Source organism: Phaethon aethereus (assembly GCF_964289735.1).
Source record: "Phaethon aethereus genome assembly, chromosome: 2".
Classification (NCBI taxonomy): domain Eukaryota; kingdom Metazoa; phylum Chordata; class Aves; order Phaethontiformes; family Phaethontidae; genus Phaethon; species Phaethon aethereus.
In genome coordinates, this window is record NC_138582.1 from 139,491,907 (window position 1) to 139,508,306 (window position 16,400).

The window sequence follows — 16,400 nt, forward strand, 5'->3', positions numbered from 1 at the left end:
GCAGGCATTTATACTTGTATTAAGCTAGAATGGTAGCGCAAAAGTAGGGACAGAAACTCCAGAGCTGTCTAAAATGATACTAAGAAGTGCAATAATAAACCCCTGAAAGCAGTGCTCTCCTCGTCAGGGCTGTGTGTACCAGGCACAAAGGTGCACAAAGTTGCTAGGAAGGAATTGCTGCCTACGGACAGTCAAACTTATGGTAGGGGTAAAGCTGCTGCTCAGGGCTCTGTGGCAATAGGATAGAGTGGAGTTGGTGGCATGAGAAAAGATCTTTAGCATCGTGTGGCAATTCTGCCACCCTCTCTAATTGTCTGCTTTACACCAGGACCCCATCTCTTTTTTCAGAGGAATATGAAGGAAGGAACAGACCAAAGAGCACCTATTCCTCCCCACATCTTGGGGACCATGCCTTTGTCAGCTCTCTGGACCACAGGCAATGTTCTTTACAAGACAATGAATCTTGCAATTCAGAGAGATGTATACATCTTCCTGACTATTGGCCTGACCCAGAAAGCCACCGCCTTTCTGCAGTTGTGATATAAGGTATAAATAAGATGAAGACATGGTTCAAATGAAATGCTGTGATTAGTCAGTATGAAATAAAAGTACATTAGAGATACATAAGAAATGCTGATAATTAACTACAGTTTCCTTAAGTGTTGTTTGCTAATGCATAAATGAACAAGGAGAAAAACTGTGCAGAGGAAGGATGAATGAAATTGTGGCATTGGCATAGTGGTAATGGAATTTCTTTCTTCCTGTTTAATAACTATGTTCTGGAGGATCAAAGAAGCTACTGTTTTTCACTGATAAACACATGGCTGGATTATAAATCTGCAGGAGTGGAAGATAGCCTCGGTATTTATTCAAGAAATGTCTCAAGAAATCCAGTTTAGATACAGCTAAATGTGTATGAGGATGTCTGGGGAGGAGAGTTAAGAAGTGCATATAGTGCTGTAACAGTATTAAAATAATTCTTTAAAGTTTTATTTCTGAAAGGGTTTCATGTTTCAAACCATGTAACTGAGAAATCATTACAGAGAGTAGGAACTTCCAAGAAAATACTGACGTGTTTTCAGTATTTATTGTAATAGATTTATATCTATGTTTGTAGCATGAACAGAAAATTTATGAGTAAATCTTTTACCAGCAAAGTGAGGAGTTTAATTATTTCAAGCTCTGCCTGCTCTAGAAATACCAATCAATGATGGAGAACACAGTAATTCAGAACCCTATTCTATTTAAAGTCATGCAAGAACTAGGAAACCCTAAGGTACTATGCAATAATTAGTATATTGAATAGCAACACAGAGAGAAAATATATCTATGTTTTTGAAATTAAATGGACCAAATTTAATGTTTTCTGAAAGTAAAATACTGAACCCCTAAGGGTGTTCTCTGGTTGCTTTCTTGAACAGCAGAAAACATCTGGCCTTTGCTTGTCTGGAATATTAGAAGAAAAAATGCTGGATGAAAGAGAAAGTCGGAGACCAGAAGTTCCAGGCATATAGCCAATTTTGTATTATAGTCAAAGATTGTGTAGCTGATTCAGAGATTGGTGTGCCTCCAGGATATCCAGAGACACTGGGGAAATTAGGAGGAATTAGCTGAAGGTGTGAAGTTAGATTGTATTGCACATTGGACATTCTCTTTCAGAAGAGTAGCCTTGAGTTAGTTTAGTCAAGTCAACCTTCATATGAAATAAACAACAGCGCAAGAATTGGATGATGCAGTTCAGTTCACACCTTCAGTTAATTCATCTTAACTTCTCTAAGTGTCCTTTTGCAGACAGGACCAAATTCTTAGTCAGTGATATCATAAAGTCATGCAGGAGGGCAAAGAAGAAAAGGTAACAAATCCAGCTGAAGTGTTCAAGGTTTAGTAGGGAACAACCTGAAGTTTCTAAAGGTGTTGAAGATTTGACAGTATAAATGGGTTTCCCCACTCTATGCAAAAATATAATAAATAAAAAAAATCCCACATAATTACTAAGTGTATAAGAATTTATTGCTTCTCAGGGCTTTAGCGTCCTTTGCTAAAGAAACTAAAACAGGGTATTGCAAAACACATCCTAAGTCATTGACTGAGGTGTGGTGGACCCCTGTTGTGTCTTCTCCTGGGATGCTGGACTCGCAGCCTCACATGTCTCTTAACAATCACTCCCATTTCATATATTTACAAGTCTCAGATTTTCTCATTTGTAGCAGTCAGTTCACAGAGCTTGGTTAATATAATTCCAAAGAACTGACTAGTCACTCTTTAATTACACATCAAAATATCATACAAAATATAAGAATAATTTTTATTTCAAGGAAATATATATGTTTTCTACAGTCTAATTTCCTTCAACTCTTTTCTAAATCAACTCCAAATTGGGGTTTTTTTGATAGTTAATATGATGCCAGTTATTCTAAACTATCATTTTTAACCAGAAAAGAGAAAACATTTGCAACAGTAGACTTACAAGAGTGTTTGGCTTTTGCCTCCTCCAGAACATGCTACACCATACTAAAGAAGCTATGAGCCAATTAGGCAATATCCATCAGGTCTGTTTTCTTCATTTGTTTTCCATTGATTTGATGAGTTGACCTTAACAACTGGGTTAAGGTCAGCTTAATCATGAAGGATTTATAATGATTTCATGTGTTAAAAGTAGTTACAGAATGCAAGGACACTGTCAGACGGATGTACAGGAAATGTCTTGAAATGCAAGTGAATGTGTTTGGAGTAGCTTTATAAATACCTTTTCTGTAACCTGTTCCAAGGGAATTTAAAGCTACTAAACAGAGATTTTACTCCGAAAATTAGTACGATTAGAAAAAAAATGCTAAAAAAACTCTCGAACACTCAAGAAAAAATATATTCAAGACATGTAAAAGTAATCAACTAACGAAACACCTATTTAATAAATTAAAATACCTACAAATAACCTGGTATCTTGTTCTCAAGAAACTTTCATATTAAGTTTAAGAGGACCCATTTTAATTTCTTTTTTTTAATGATGAAGAATAAAATTGTATTTTAAAAAATGAACAGTAAAGAAGGCAAAGTTTCTAAGTAAACTTACATGACCCATGTTTGTAAAAGCTCTTTCTTTTCTCTTATTTATCTGAATTTGCACTGTAGGTATGGAACACATGGTGTTTCTCAAATATCTAACTAGTGCATCCATACGGACAGGGGCTGAGTCAATGGTCAGTAGCCCAAAGCTACTGACTGATTGAACTACTACACCTGATTGAATATGCGTCTCTTCACCAGATATATTCTTCAGATGGGACACCAACAGGACCTTTACAAATCCTGCCCCAGCTTATTAAATAGATATTGTTTCTGAGAGTCATTATGGATCAGTTTCTACTTTGGGAGATGGTTCATCCTTTTTCAGGTTTCCTGCTTCTCGTCAAAGGTAGAACACCAGCAAGGAGGCCACAACTGAACCCGCAGAGAGCAGGAAAATGAACTGAATTTATTTAAGCCTCCATATTGAATTTATTTTATTATTTCATCTGTCTTTTCCTTTCTTTTTTCCTTTTCTTTTCGTAAGGATCTTAAGATCATATTGTTTATGTATTGGTGGATTTTATTTACTATAAATGTCACCCTATCATATTTTCTCCTGGAAGTGGTGAACTACTCATTTTGTTTAATAAGTCACTTGTTACACAGGTAAATAATAGTTCATGGGATGAATTCAACATAAACAACAACAAAAAAATTCTTCCAAAATACTTAAATAAACAATAATTTCTTAAACAGCACTAAGCTATCAGTGCTGTCATCACCATGGAAAATTTACTGTTTGGGTCCCTTAGAAAGAGACATTTAAAACTGATTTTCTGAAATCCCTTCCTCTCTCTCCTCTACATTCCAACTTTTGTATTTCTGAGTTTCCCTAAATGTATGGATATATTTGAGCTCTTATAAAGTTACATATAGCGTATGTTTTTCAGCTTTTGGTTTTTCACCCGGATATCAGACAATGACAGAACACCTTGGTTCCTAATAACCATACTTCTAGAAATTCTGCATATTGCTGACTTTGGGTTTTTTTTCTAATTCTTCCACCATATCTGAAAGACATTCCTGCATGTTTTAAGCATAAGGTGAGAAAGAATGAGAGTGAGAAGGTTGAGTACAAGAAGTGAATGCTCTGTCTCTGTCTTAATTTGTGTGGTTATAAACTGTTCAGAAAAACATCCAGACATTTTTCTTAACAGGTGGACAGCACCTTTTTTGGCATATGACCATATCCCACCAATCACTACCTTGGTATTTCAGTTTAGTTTAGACAGTGAGGGCATGATCATTCCACTTCCAGAGGAGAACAGTCCCTAGAGAAACTGAAAGGAAGATCTATAAAAATAATTGATGTTTTGGTTCAGTGGCTGAGCCTGAAACATTGCAAGATGAGGAAGGAAAATATTGCAGTTATATTTGAGGTTCTTCTTCAGCTTGAGTGGGAGTATTTGCTTTTATTTAGGGAAAGATCTAATATCCTAATACTTCAGGAGTTAAAAGCAGTTTAGAAACAAAAACATACTTAAGTTGAAATATTTCTTTCTGAAAATGTCAAAGGAAAAAAATTGATTATTCTGAACACTCACCTACTTGCCTTTTTCCTCACTTTTTTCTGTTTTTTTTAGCTATGAATTTGCTGATACTATACTCAAATTCAGGAAGTTATTTCCTTAACCTTGCACTTCTTGGAAAATTTCTTAATTCCATCTGTCTTTTCTCAGGTCTACCTAAAGTTACTTCTAGAGTTAGAAGTTAGTTGGGTGAGTCATCCACAACTAAAAGATCAGAGTGACTTTATTTCCCTCCATTATGTTGTCAAAGACATTGTAGCTGAACTCAGTGACATAGCACATAATGTCACATATTACTGAAATGGGTGTACAGAGATGTATTCCTAAATGTTTCTGACATTATCCCATTTTGCAACACACACTTTTTTATCTATATTTGCACTGTAATCAAGAACAATAAGTGAATCTATTTTTCCCAATTTCCCATTGTGATTTTTATAATCTACTGTCTCTTAAAGCTATGAAATGCCTATGAGTAAGTGCTAAATGTTCAGCATTTCAGAAGGAAAATATTTTCATTGAAGCAGATGCTTCTCAGATGCTTCAGGAGCCTAAAACATTGCCTGAAAGTGTTACTCCCCACAGGGTAAATAAAAGCTTTACAAACCAACTGCTTCTTTGAAATGAATATGAACATTACTATTATTTTCAGTGCATCACAGGAAAATAAAATTACCTTTTATATGAAATGAACAATCAGTGTTCAGAGGAGATTTATTCCTTCAAATTAAATGTTCAGTTGCAATCATAAAAATGGTTCCAATGTTCATTAGCTTGTTTATGCGAACTCCTGAGTAATTGCATCCATCACATCAACCTTCCTACTATAACTTTGATATTTATTTAATGAGTTGTGGTTTTTTTAATTTCATAGGTGTCTGAGGAAGTACTAGAATATGAGACCCTATCAGTAATATTTAGAAAATTTCAATGAAATTAAACCTATGAACTAATCATTCACTGCAATGACACTAATTATACGTCTCATTCTTGTGACATATAACTGTGATTCATGTCTGCTATGAATACTAGCTGCTTATGAGTTGCAATCCATTAAAACAATATATCTCTCACACAAAAATATTATATTTACTTAACTGAAAAATGAGTCTGCATTTTTTTACAGAATTAAGCATAAGTGACACAACACATAACAAAAAAGTTAAATGGAAGCTCAAATTATGAAGTAGAGAGCCAAAACACATTATTATTTAGAAAGAAAAAGGCTTGGACTATAAAGGCAATAAGGAGATAGGGTAATAAGTTTTGTCACTGTTTACTTCAGTAGTTCTACTGAAGATATTCACTGCAACATTAGCTAGTAATCCTCTGTCAGATACACTACATTAGTAAACTTTTTCAACCCCTCAAAAAATACTTGTAGTAAACACATGAAAACATCAGAAACAGCTGTCCTTTCTAAACTGAATTGTTTACTTCAGTGTCATTGCTGTAATTCAGTGATTACATTCAGACTCCTCCTTTCCTTGTAGACACCTTACTTAGTTTAAATGAGAAAGCTTTCAGACCCTTAAAGGCAACAATTTTGAACTGTGAAGGAAGATAACTTTTGTATACACGGACATTGCATTGCTGAATGTTATGATTCTGTTGTTATATTACAAATCAGCAAATAACAGCTTATACAGAGGTTTGAGTATAAGCTTCTGGTTTAACTTGGAAAGCCTATAGGTATTTTTTTTTTTTTTTTAAATAAATGTTTTCTCAAAGTTACCAGTAAAAGATGCTAAAATCAATTGTAAAAGCAAAAGAGGAATTTCCTGCCTGGACTGTTCCAGGGTCAGTGTAGATGCACGTTAATTGTAAGTTAACAATCCTAGTCCTTAGCTGTCTGGGCCTGATCCAAAGCTCACTGACGTCAATGGGAACCTTTCCACTGCCTCCATTTTGGCTCAAGTCCTAAATTTCTGTGGCAAAATATAATGCTGTGAACTAAGCTGTCACAAAAAAATGTACTGCTCTTCAAATCTCAAAATAGCAGTGTGTACAGAATTCACAGTAAGAATTGTATTGCTACTGTTCTGAGATGCTCAAGCAGAAAGAATAATGCTGCTTTTACCCCCAAATTAGTGATTTTCCTCTGTAGAATAAAATGACCTATCTTGGTCACATATGTTCTGTATAGGGAGAACAAATTCACTTTAAAACTGTGCTGTGATGCTGTTTCACAGGTAATTCTAATGAGATTAAGAACATTGAAAAGAAGGTGGTGAAATAACTCTTGTGCTTTCAATAGTAAATTCAGTAGAAGAATTAAAGTCAAATGCTTCTCTTTTCAGTTGCCATAGAGTCATTTCACAAAAGCAAAATTTTTCCCTTGCTGTTTCTGAGAAAAATGATTCATGCAGTCAGAGAATTTAAGGATATCATGGATTATTAGGAGCTTAACTTTCTGAATACCATACAGTTTGATACAGAAATTCCTGCTTATTGCTTTTTTGTTCTTTGGAACTTTTTAATGATTCATCTGGATCTGTATTGAAAGTAACAAAGCTCAGTGCATTAGCTTGATGCACCCAATCTAACATGTCTTTGCTGTTGCATAAACAAGCATTAATTAATAAGAACTCTTCTGTATTAAAAGATAACACAGGAATATACTGAAAAGGTCATCAAAGATAATTGCACATCAGATTACATATAATGATAACTTGTTAGTGTTTTAACATCAAGCTTACAAAAAACGTAACCTGTTTAGCTGACTCTACACTTGTAGGTTGTACATATCTTGCTTTCAGGAAAGACAGACATATATTAAAACTTGTAAATGAAGCACTGTGGGATAAAAAAATTTTAGCTGAGGGATTCTCATCTGGCATGATGGTAGTTTTGAGAGACCTGTACTAAATTTGGATCTGTCAACGGGCATGGATTTTATCACATTTCTTTCCACTTTGGAATTGCTGCCTTTTGGAGTGAGCAAGTAGCTAAAACACGATACTCACCATAGTTAAGAAACTTGCTGTCCTCTGGGGTGGTAAAAACTTATTTCAAGAACTTCAAGCATTGTTTTATCCACAGGAATGTTACTTAATATAATTTAGCAAATTGGGGAGATTAGCACTGAAAATGGGCAATGTTATGTAATGGATTTAAGGAAGCAAAAGGCTATATTTACTGTTGAAAAAAAGCTGAGGTCTCAGATTTCTGCATGATTTTGAGAATCTGATAAAGCTCACTTTTTCTACAAACAGAGACTAGTGGAGTTCAAGGACAAAACACTACACGTTATAACCTGACATCATTCTACACACAGGTTGTGAATCATGAGGCACTATATGAACCACTTTAATTAAAGTTCATTTTTCTCCACTCACCCTACAATGCAAGAAACCTTACTGTTTCAGAGCATGATTCACCCACTTTCTGCATGAAGATAAAACAAAAATGCGAAGTTTGATAAAAAGATCAATAACAGCAAATAAGGAGACACAGTGCCCCTTCCAAAGAAAAAATAAAACACTCTCTCATACATTTCCTGTGGATATTTCATATTTTTTTATTCTTTCTGGTTTAGGGAGTCAGGTTTTTTGCAAGACTCTTCATTCACAAGCTGTGCAAGCTATATATAGCAGTGTTTACTGCTATGATAACACCTCAGCAAGCACTTTTTTCTTTGCACATCTAAGACTGTCTGACCCATTTTTGACTAGAAATAGCTCTGCTGCAGCTGTTGAACGTGATCAATTCATCTCCCATGCGCTCTCTGCTCAGAAGTGCAAACTCTTCTCTTTTTGGAGAATTTCCCTGAGATTGCAGGCATCAGTGCATTTGAAATAGGGACCCAGTGTCTCAGAGAGGGGTGCCATGGACAAAAGGGAAAAGGGATACTGGATATGAAATATCGATATGAATATGAAACTTCCATCAAATACCACAAAAAAGTAACTTATATATCTAGTTGCTAACAGGAACAATGTAAATACAAGAGTGTGGCTTTCAGACAAGGTCCGGTAACACTTCAGCATCTGCGGTTTTAGAATAGATCCACAGAGGTCTATTCTCAGAACTACATTTCAGTTTTCATGTTTAGGGGTCCAGTGTGTTGCAGTAAAAGGCAAAAAACCAAATCCCCTACAGCACTGCTTCTTTACATAGGAATATTGATCTGCTTGTACAGCAAATGAACACACCACCCCCCACCCCCCCAAAAAAAACAATTTAGAGGAGTAATCACAGTTTACAGGGCAGGTATTTAGTTGGGTTGATTTATTCAAAAGACTATATGATTAACTGATTTTTTTTTCAGTTGTTTTCACTTTGTATGAGAAAACTAAGGTCTAAACCTAAGCTTTAAAACTAAGGGTTTGGTTTTGGCTTTTTTTTCAAATTGAAATGAAAAAGTGTTTTTAAAATGATGGCTTAATGTTACTACAAACCCATAGGCATTAAGGATTCCCTTTTCCCTGGGGGGAAGCTAAACTTAACCTCATGCTGAGTTCACTCTGTTTCTAACCAGTACAAGTGTGTTGGCTTCTGTTTTTTTCATCCTGATTTAGCTGGATATATGCAAGATTATGGTTATGTTCTTAACAAATAGAACTGCAGGTAAATCTAAAGCTTTAATTTTGAAAAGTAACACTAGCAATTCAAAGCACAGATATAACAACTATACATTCTGTAGATGTGGAGTAATGGTCTGTGACTCTACAGATAATCAAGTATGACAATCCTCAACTTTTAAAGTAAAATATGCAGCATTGGAGATACAGTCTATCAACATGCATTTCCAGGGCTCTATAACTCAAACTACAGGAAAGTCACAGCTGATGGTTTGAAGGCTTTTTAAGCTAGCTGCTAGCATACAAAAACAACTCTTGATTGCTCAGCTTGATGTTCCACTTGTTTTTAATCTTTCAATGAACAGCAGTGTACATGCAAAGTAATGTGGGGAAAGTACTTCAGTGATTTATTCTGTGTTCTGAAATGTGAGATTAAAAAGAATTACAGAAAACATTTGCCTATTTTGTGGGATGACAGAGTGATTTTAAAATCAAAAATCTTTTGAAGAAGGTGGCAACGTTATATATGTCAGTGTTGCTTTTATTCCCAAAGAACTAAATATAAGAACATTATATTCCTTGTAATTAGTTTTATTTACAAACACTAACCTAAGTCTTTGCTGGGCATTCTTGATGGGTCAGATTGACAGCACCTTCAACATTTCTTTTGTATGATGTGGGATGAACTGATGTAACAGAACTCAAGTGCTTAATTTTATAATGGGAGAGTCTAAACTGTCAGCCTTGCAGACTGTCTAGTAATCTGATTGAGTATCAGAGTCAATGTATTGGAGAGGGGCTTTTGCATTTGCATCCAAAACCAATAGCCCAGGTATGATGGTAGATTGAATATGTGACTGAAATGTCTTGGTGGCATTTTGAGCATCGCACACAAAATTCTTCTGTCCACACATTTTAAACAAATTATCTCCATCTCCTTAACTTTCTTTAAAAATATATTTCAAGCCTTATTTCACAATGGAGTTACTGGGCAAGGTCTGAAAGGATTGTGTTTTAAGAAACCTTTTTTATCTAATTAAAAACTGTTGGAAAGTTCAGGTTTGTGTAAAGCACAGTAATTCTCATATAGGAACATTTTATTTGCTTCCCAGTGTGACTTTTCCTAATGAAATCTGAGATTCACCAGGTGATAGGAGCTTAATATGAGTTGAAGATAACTAGACAGAATTTAAAAAGAACTTCAAGAGTTAGCATGAGAAGGAAAAATAGTAATAAAATACTGAATCTTTACGGGCAGAAGGTAAACCTGAATCAAGCATAAATTCAAAATACTTCTGCGGTGCAAATCAAATGTTTCACACAGCATTTTAAACAATCAGAGATAGACCATGACAGAAGTGAAAGGCTCAGCAAGTCCTGAGTCTCCTAGTCTTCCATCACGAGCTTGAAGTGATAAAACACGGCAACATCTGAATCCCGGCGCTCTGCGGCACCGCGTCTCAGAGGCTCGTTGGTTACTGTCCATGGTGCTGTTTGACAGCTTCTGGAAATACTGTAAAACAGGAGGCCTGGAATAGTACTGTTAGAAACAGTCACGTTCGTTTTCATTAATATATTATGACAATGACCTTCAAATACATAATATATTCCTATCACAATATGTCAGTCCCTTACTCGTAATTCTTTTCATGACGAGCATGCTTCCAGGCACAGCATTACTTTCTGTATATTCAAAACACGCTTTATGAAAATGTCTACAATATTGTCCAAGGCAACATTTTCAGCTTGAATGCTTTTAAGTGGAACTATTAAAACCAAATGTATGACTCTAAGTAAATGTTCTGATGTTTGGAAAACATAGTACATCACTCCTGAACAAGAGGCAGGAGGAGGGGGAACATGGCTGCTTGGAAGGGAGCTAAGTAAACGGAGACTGAGGAGGGAGATATACACAGGGGAAAGCATAAGGAAGAGGGGACATGACAATAGAAAAGAAAACTTAGAATTTACAACAGAGTAATAAAATACTAGTATAATAAAACTAAGAAAACAAAAATGCACCCCGTGCCTAAGAAGTACCAGATTCTGACAGTTCTTGTTCATTTTTTTCTGTAACATCAATCTCACTATCTCTTCAGCCGTATCACCTGCCGACACTACCTCTTAGTACCATGTTTTACTTGATATTCTGTCCCTTTTAATTGTCTTCCTAGTCCTTTCTACAACCTATTTCCCTCTGACAGGTCAGCTCTTCGTTAGGATTTCTTGCCATGTGACAAACGTGGAGAAAAATATACTTATGTAAACACTGGATTTTAACTGAGTTTGGGCATATTGGTTGCATACACCCGTCACCATTCTTACATTAATGAAGCAGATGAGAGCTCATGTTCAGAAAACCCCAGCCAGGGGGGCTGGCATGTAGTCCTCTTGGAAATGCTTTCCTGCTGCCCATCTGCTTTGTTGCCAACATGGCAATTGCAGTAATTTTTTTCTGAATGTCTGAATTCCTTCAAACACTGTGAGAAAGAGACCAAATCTTACAGCTGAGGGATTCCCCCAATCGCAATCAGATAATGACACTTCAGTACAAGCTTGTGCTTATTTGTCCAGCCTACAGACAAGTTTAATTGTGTTCATGACTGTTGGATTAGTCATACATGCATTTTTCTTTCTAAAATCTATCATTATTTCAGTCTGAATTAGAAGTCTTTGAATTGGCTTCCTAAAAAGTATCATATTGATTTGATGGCTGAAAGTCAGTTTTATACCCTTTATTATCCTCACTGTCTGCCTTATATCACTGAGCACTATCAGTAACAGCTTATTTGTTTTTCACACTAGCCTAATTTTATGGCTTATGTCTTGTGAATGCAAATCTTGCTGGCATTATGTTCTCTTTTAGTTTCTCAGGAGCAAGCAATTCAGAATGTGAAACTTTAGAGGCTTAAGGTTAGGTACATGACACATTTGTAAGATCTACTTTTCCTTTGAAACAGCTCAATTTTTATTAGATTTCATGAAGCACTTGAAGCCATTTGTGCCCTGCATAACACAGCTGCACAGTACCTGTAAAATCAGAAGATAAATAGAACTGGTTCTAAATATTGCAAATTACATTCTGATATAAAATCGATCTCTCTAAAATTCAATTATTAAAATCTTGTAACCTTTCAAATGTCTACAAGGACATGTAGAACAATAGACTGTTTGAAAGAATTAAATTATTTAAAAATGTATTTATACCATTCCTTACTGGAAACCAGAGCTAAAGTTATCCCTGAAAATCACACTAGTAATAAATGTAGGGTTCATTTTAAATATTGCTCTACTTTACTGATTTGAACACTAGTAAAATGCAAGGAACATTGATATTTTGTATCTTGTGAGAGAAGAATATTTCAGAATTTGCGGATATGTTATGCTTCATTGGACTGTATTGCATTGTATACTATGTAATTGAATTGAATCAAGCAGTGAAGTGTGGCATTAATAAAAATGTGTTACCGTATTGTCCATTTTGTATTGCAGTGTTCAGTCTCAGAGGTTCTCATTACAGAAACTGTGCAAAGGCTCTCTTTTGCCTGCCATTTAGTCTTCCAAAGCTCCTTATTTTGCAAAAAGCTGCTAAACAAAAGTGAGAAGTCCTTAGGCATTTTGTTTGAGGCTAGGTTGCCCAGATGGAGCATTCTCAGTTATGGCAGTTTCCTAAGTACCAAGGTTAAGGCCTGTAGCACAAAAAGCAAGCTGTTTGTTAAGCATTTTACATTTGTGTGAGACATTCTAAAGACAGACACATCTGACACATTTGGCAGCATCAGGGGAAGTAGAAAATGTGATAAGAAAATGTGTCTGAGAAAGCAAAGAGCCTTTATACAGTTTACCTCCATATCTTTGCAAGGAAACAGAACTTGTGTGCATTTTGTATACTAATTACATTGAAGAAATGCCTAATTTCACATTAGCACTTTCTTCCCAGAACAGTTACTTACCTACAAGGACACAAAATTTGCTGTAACTCAGTGAAGTGGCAATATTATTAAGGTCCAACTTCTGACAGCTTTTTCTTCCCTGTGGTTATTTGTTGATTCGGTGGAAATTCTACGGTTTTTCACAATCCAGAAGGCAACCCACAGAGAGGTTAACTATAACTCATTTACCAAACTTTTGCCAGAGAAGATAAGTGCAGTGCCATTTGGTGATTCTCTCTCTGACAGTGAGAAGGGTGGGTTAAGAGGTGGTAAGCAAAACTGTATAGAACAACAGAAATGGTAAAATAATAAATATAAATTCTGTTTGAGTCTGGACAAAGTAGCCTGCAGTGAGGTTGAAATTATCAGATTCTTAGTTATCTTGCCTAATGAAGCTGTCCTTGCCAACATGTATAAAAATGCTTGAGACTAAGCTTGCAGACTAGCCCGGCATTGCAGTGTAGAGAGCAATATTACAGGAAAAGGGAATTTGACCAGTCCAGATAAGGCTGGGTACCATCACATAAGATAAGAAAAGAAGGAAAAATATGGAAAGAGAGAGGGGAAATTGTTGAAAGAAATAGTAATAGGCACTAGAAATTTTGCTGGGCTATAATTTATGGCTATTCCAAGGGAACATTAGTTTTAATAATAACTGTCAGAAACCTGTAGTGTACCAATGTAGTTCAAAACTTAAATTATAACTGAAGCTGAAGAAAAACTAAATGTGGCTTGAGTACATGTTTCAAGAGGAATGTTTTCTCCAATTATTATTACAGTTAAGGTACTATCTGATTTGCACCATTACCTCTAGCTCCTTCACCTGAAATGCATGCATTATTTTTACTCTCAGTCACTTGACAACACAGAGGCAAGAAAAAAGAAGAAAATACATTTTTAGGTGAAATTTCTTCACACTGAAGTCAGCAGTAATTTTGCATTCAATCCAAGAGGGCCAGTTGTGAATTGATCCTTTTTCCTAATTTGTGCAAAGGAAAGAGAAGCAAAATTAGGTTTATGTACATGAAAAGAAAAAAATCACTGATATCTGGAACTTATGTGACGAATTCCAGGTGCTTTTGTGGTGACTAGGAGATTGAACATCACAAGTCTTTAATGTGAAAATTGATAGTGTCATTATCCCAGAGCACCCTTGTGTGTGAAATGATGGTTGCTGATCATCAAAAACTGTTATGACTTTACATGATCTGATCTTCTAACAAAAGTTTTTTTGTTGTCTTTCAAGTGTATTAGCCTGTTTAACATTTTATCTAGAGTGAAGTTTTGCTCTGCGGTGATCTAATGTTCCCTCCCATAACAGTTTATGTGCAGATTTCATAGAATCATAGAATCATTTAGGCTGGAAAATACCTTTAAGATCATCAAGTCCAACAGTTCTATCTTGTATTTCAATAATAATTTAATATCATTAATAAAGTTCTGCTTTAAATGTAAATTTATCCATGTTCAAAATTGAAGGATCAGAAAGTTTTATCATTCCTCAAATACCAAGTGTTATAAAAGAAGTACAAATATGTTTAATGCAGAATACCCCTGTTTAATAGAAGGATGGTCAATGTCCTTTATGATTTATTGATGTTTTTGTGTTGGTTTGAGCATTTCTGGGAAGCAAGGAGAGTGTCACATGCATTTTAAGGTCAAAATGGCATTGTAATAGCTCATCTGAATTCTAGAGCGAATGTATACTGACCATTTATTTTATTCACCATATTCATACTACAGGCCCATATATCTGTGTTTGACAAGAAAAATGTATTCTTGCTTGACAGTAAAACACAATGTAATAATTTGGATACTTTGTGGTATATTTTTTAACCTTACAAAACCATGCAGTCTGTTTTCTAGCTGAGCAGATGTCGTGTGCGTGTAATATAGAACAAACAAGACAAATATATTTTGTTTTGTTTAACTTAATCATTGTTTCCGTTGTGGAGCTTAAGTCTGATTCATGCACAAAACCAAAGATGACATAAACATCCTTCATGTGTTTTCTTTAATACACTAAAAAGTCATTAGATCTTCAGTTTCTAGTAAAGCACAGTTTCATAAATATAATTAAAAATAAGTGAACGTCTAAAGACCTACAAATGTGTTTCAGTTGGGAGTTAATTTCAACCTCCTGCTAAAAATGTAACATTAAGACGTGAGAAAATTACTTATGAAATCATAATACCTCGATAGGAAAAGTATTTTTTTTATTCTCTCTTGTTCCCTTTCAGGAAGCACGGTCCTCAGAGTTGTTAAACTGAAGATGCCTTATTAGCAAGATAGAATTGTAGCAAAAGCTTTAAACGCTATCTCTGCCTTATCTCCCCTCTGTGAAAGGGCTCATAAGTTGGCTAATTTCCAAGAGACACTTAAGCAGAGTATATGTGAATAACCAATTACTGAGTGAGTAACTACTCCTGAACTGTCCCATTTTGTGTGGCAGGAGTGCCCTTGTTACAGCAGGAGAAAGAAAAGGGCTGTAATGCAGAAGTTCTATAAAATCTCTCTGTAGCATCATATTCATGGCAAACTTTTACCATGCGTGGGTAAATGATCAGCCTAATTACATTTCTTATATCCATCATAGAAGTCTCATTATTTCCTTCTGTTCCCCCATCTGTCTCTACCCATCTGTTTTCTCTTATGGTTGGCCTATAAGATCTTTGGGGCAGGAGTTGTTTTTTATTTCTGTGTATGGTATCTAATTAAGGGGACCCTGGTTTACAACTAGGAATTGTAAGCAGAAGAATAAAACAAATATTTCATAATAGAACTTGCATATGTAAGAAACTGAGCTATCTGTGAGTTTTAAACACTTAAGGACCTCAAGACTTCAGATTTCAAGCAAATTAAGGCAGTCTCTTTAACATACACATAAAATCCGATATCTGGTTAACCTGTGTGTTAATTCCATATGTATTTTTCCTTATGTCAGAAGTCCACAATTCTGCATATATCTGTTTTACTCTGTCACAGAGTCAGATTATCACAGAATTCTATTATTAGTGTTAAAGCATTGCTCCAGAAAATATGAAATGCAAATGTTTTTTTGGGATCTCTACCTAGTCTCCTTGTTTGTTTGCAGCGTGCTGAGTAGGATACATTTCCAACTGTTTGCCAATAACTCACAACATCCTTTTTTTGCACAGGCATATAGATTCTACTCTTTGCCCCAGCGGGATGGGTTTCTGCTTTGAGCCTGGAAGAATTTCTCTCTCTCCGATTTTGGGATTATTAAGGATTTACTGTCCTGTAAAAAAGTTAAAATAGTCTGAGGAACAATATCCTACTCCTCCCTGTCCTGGTTTCAGCTGGGATAGAGTTTATTTCTTTCCCATGCT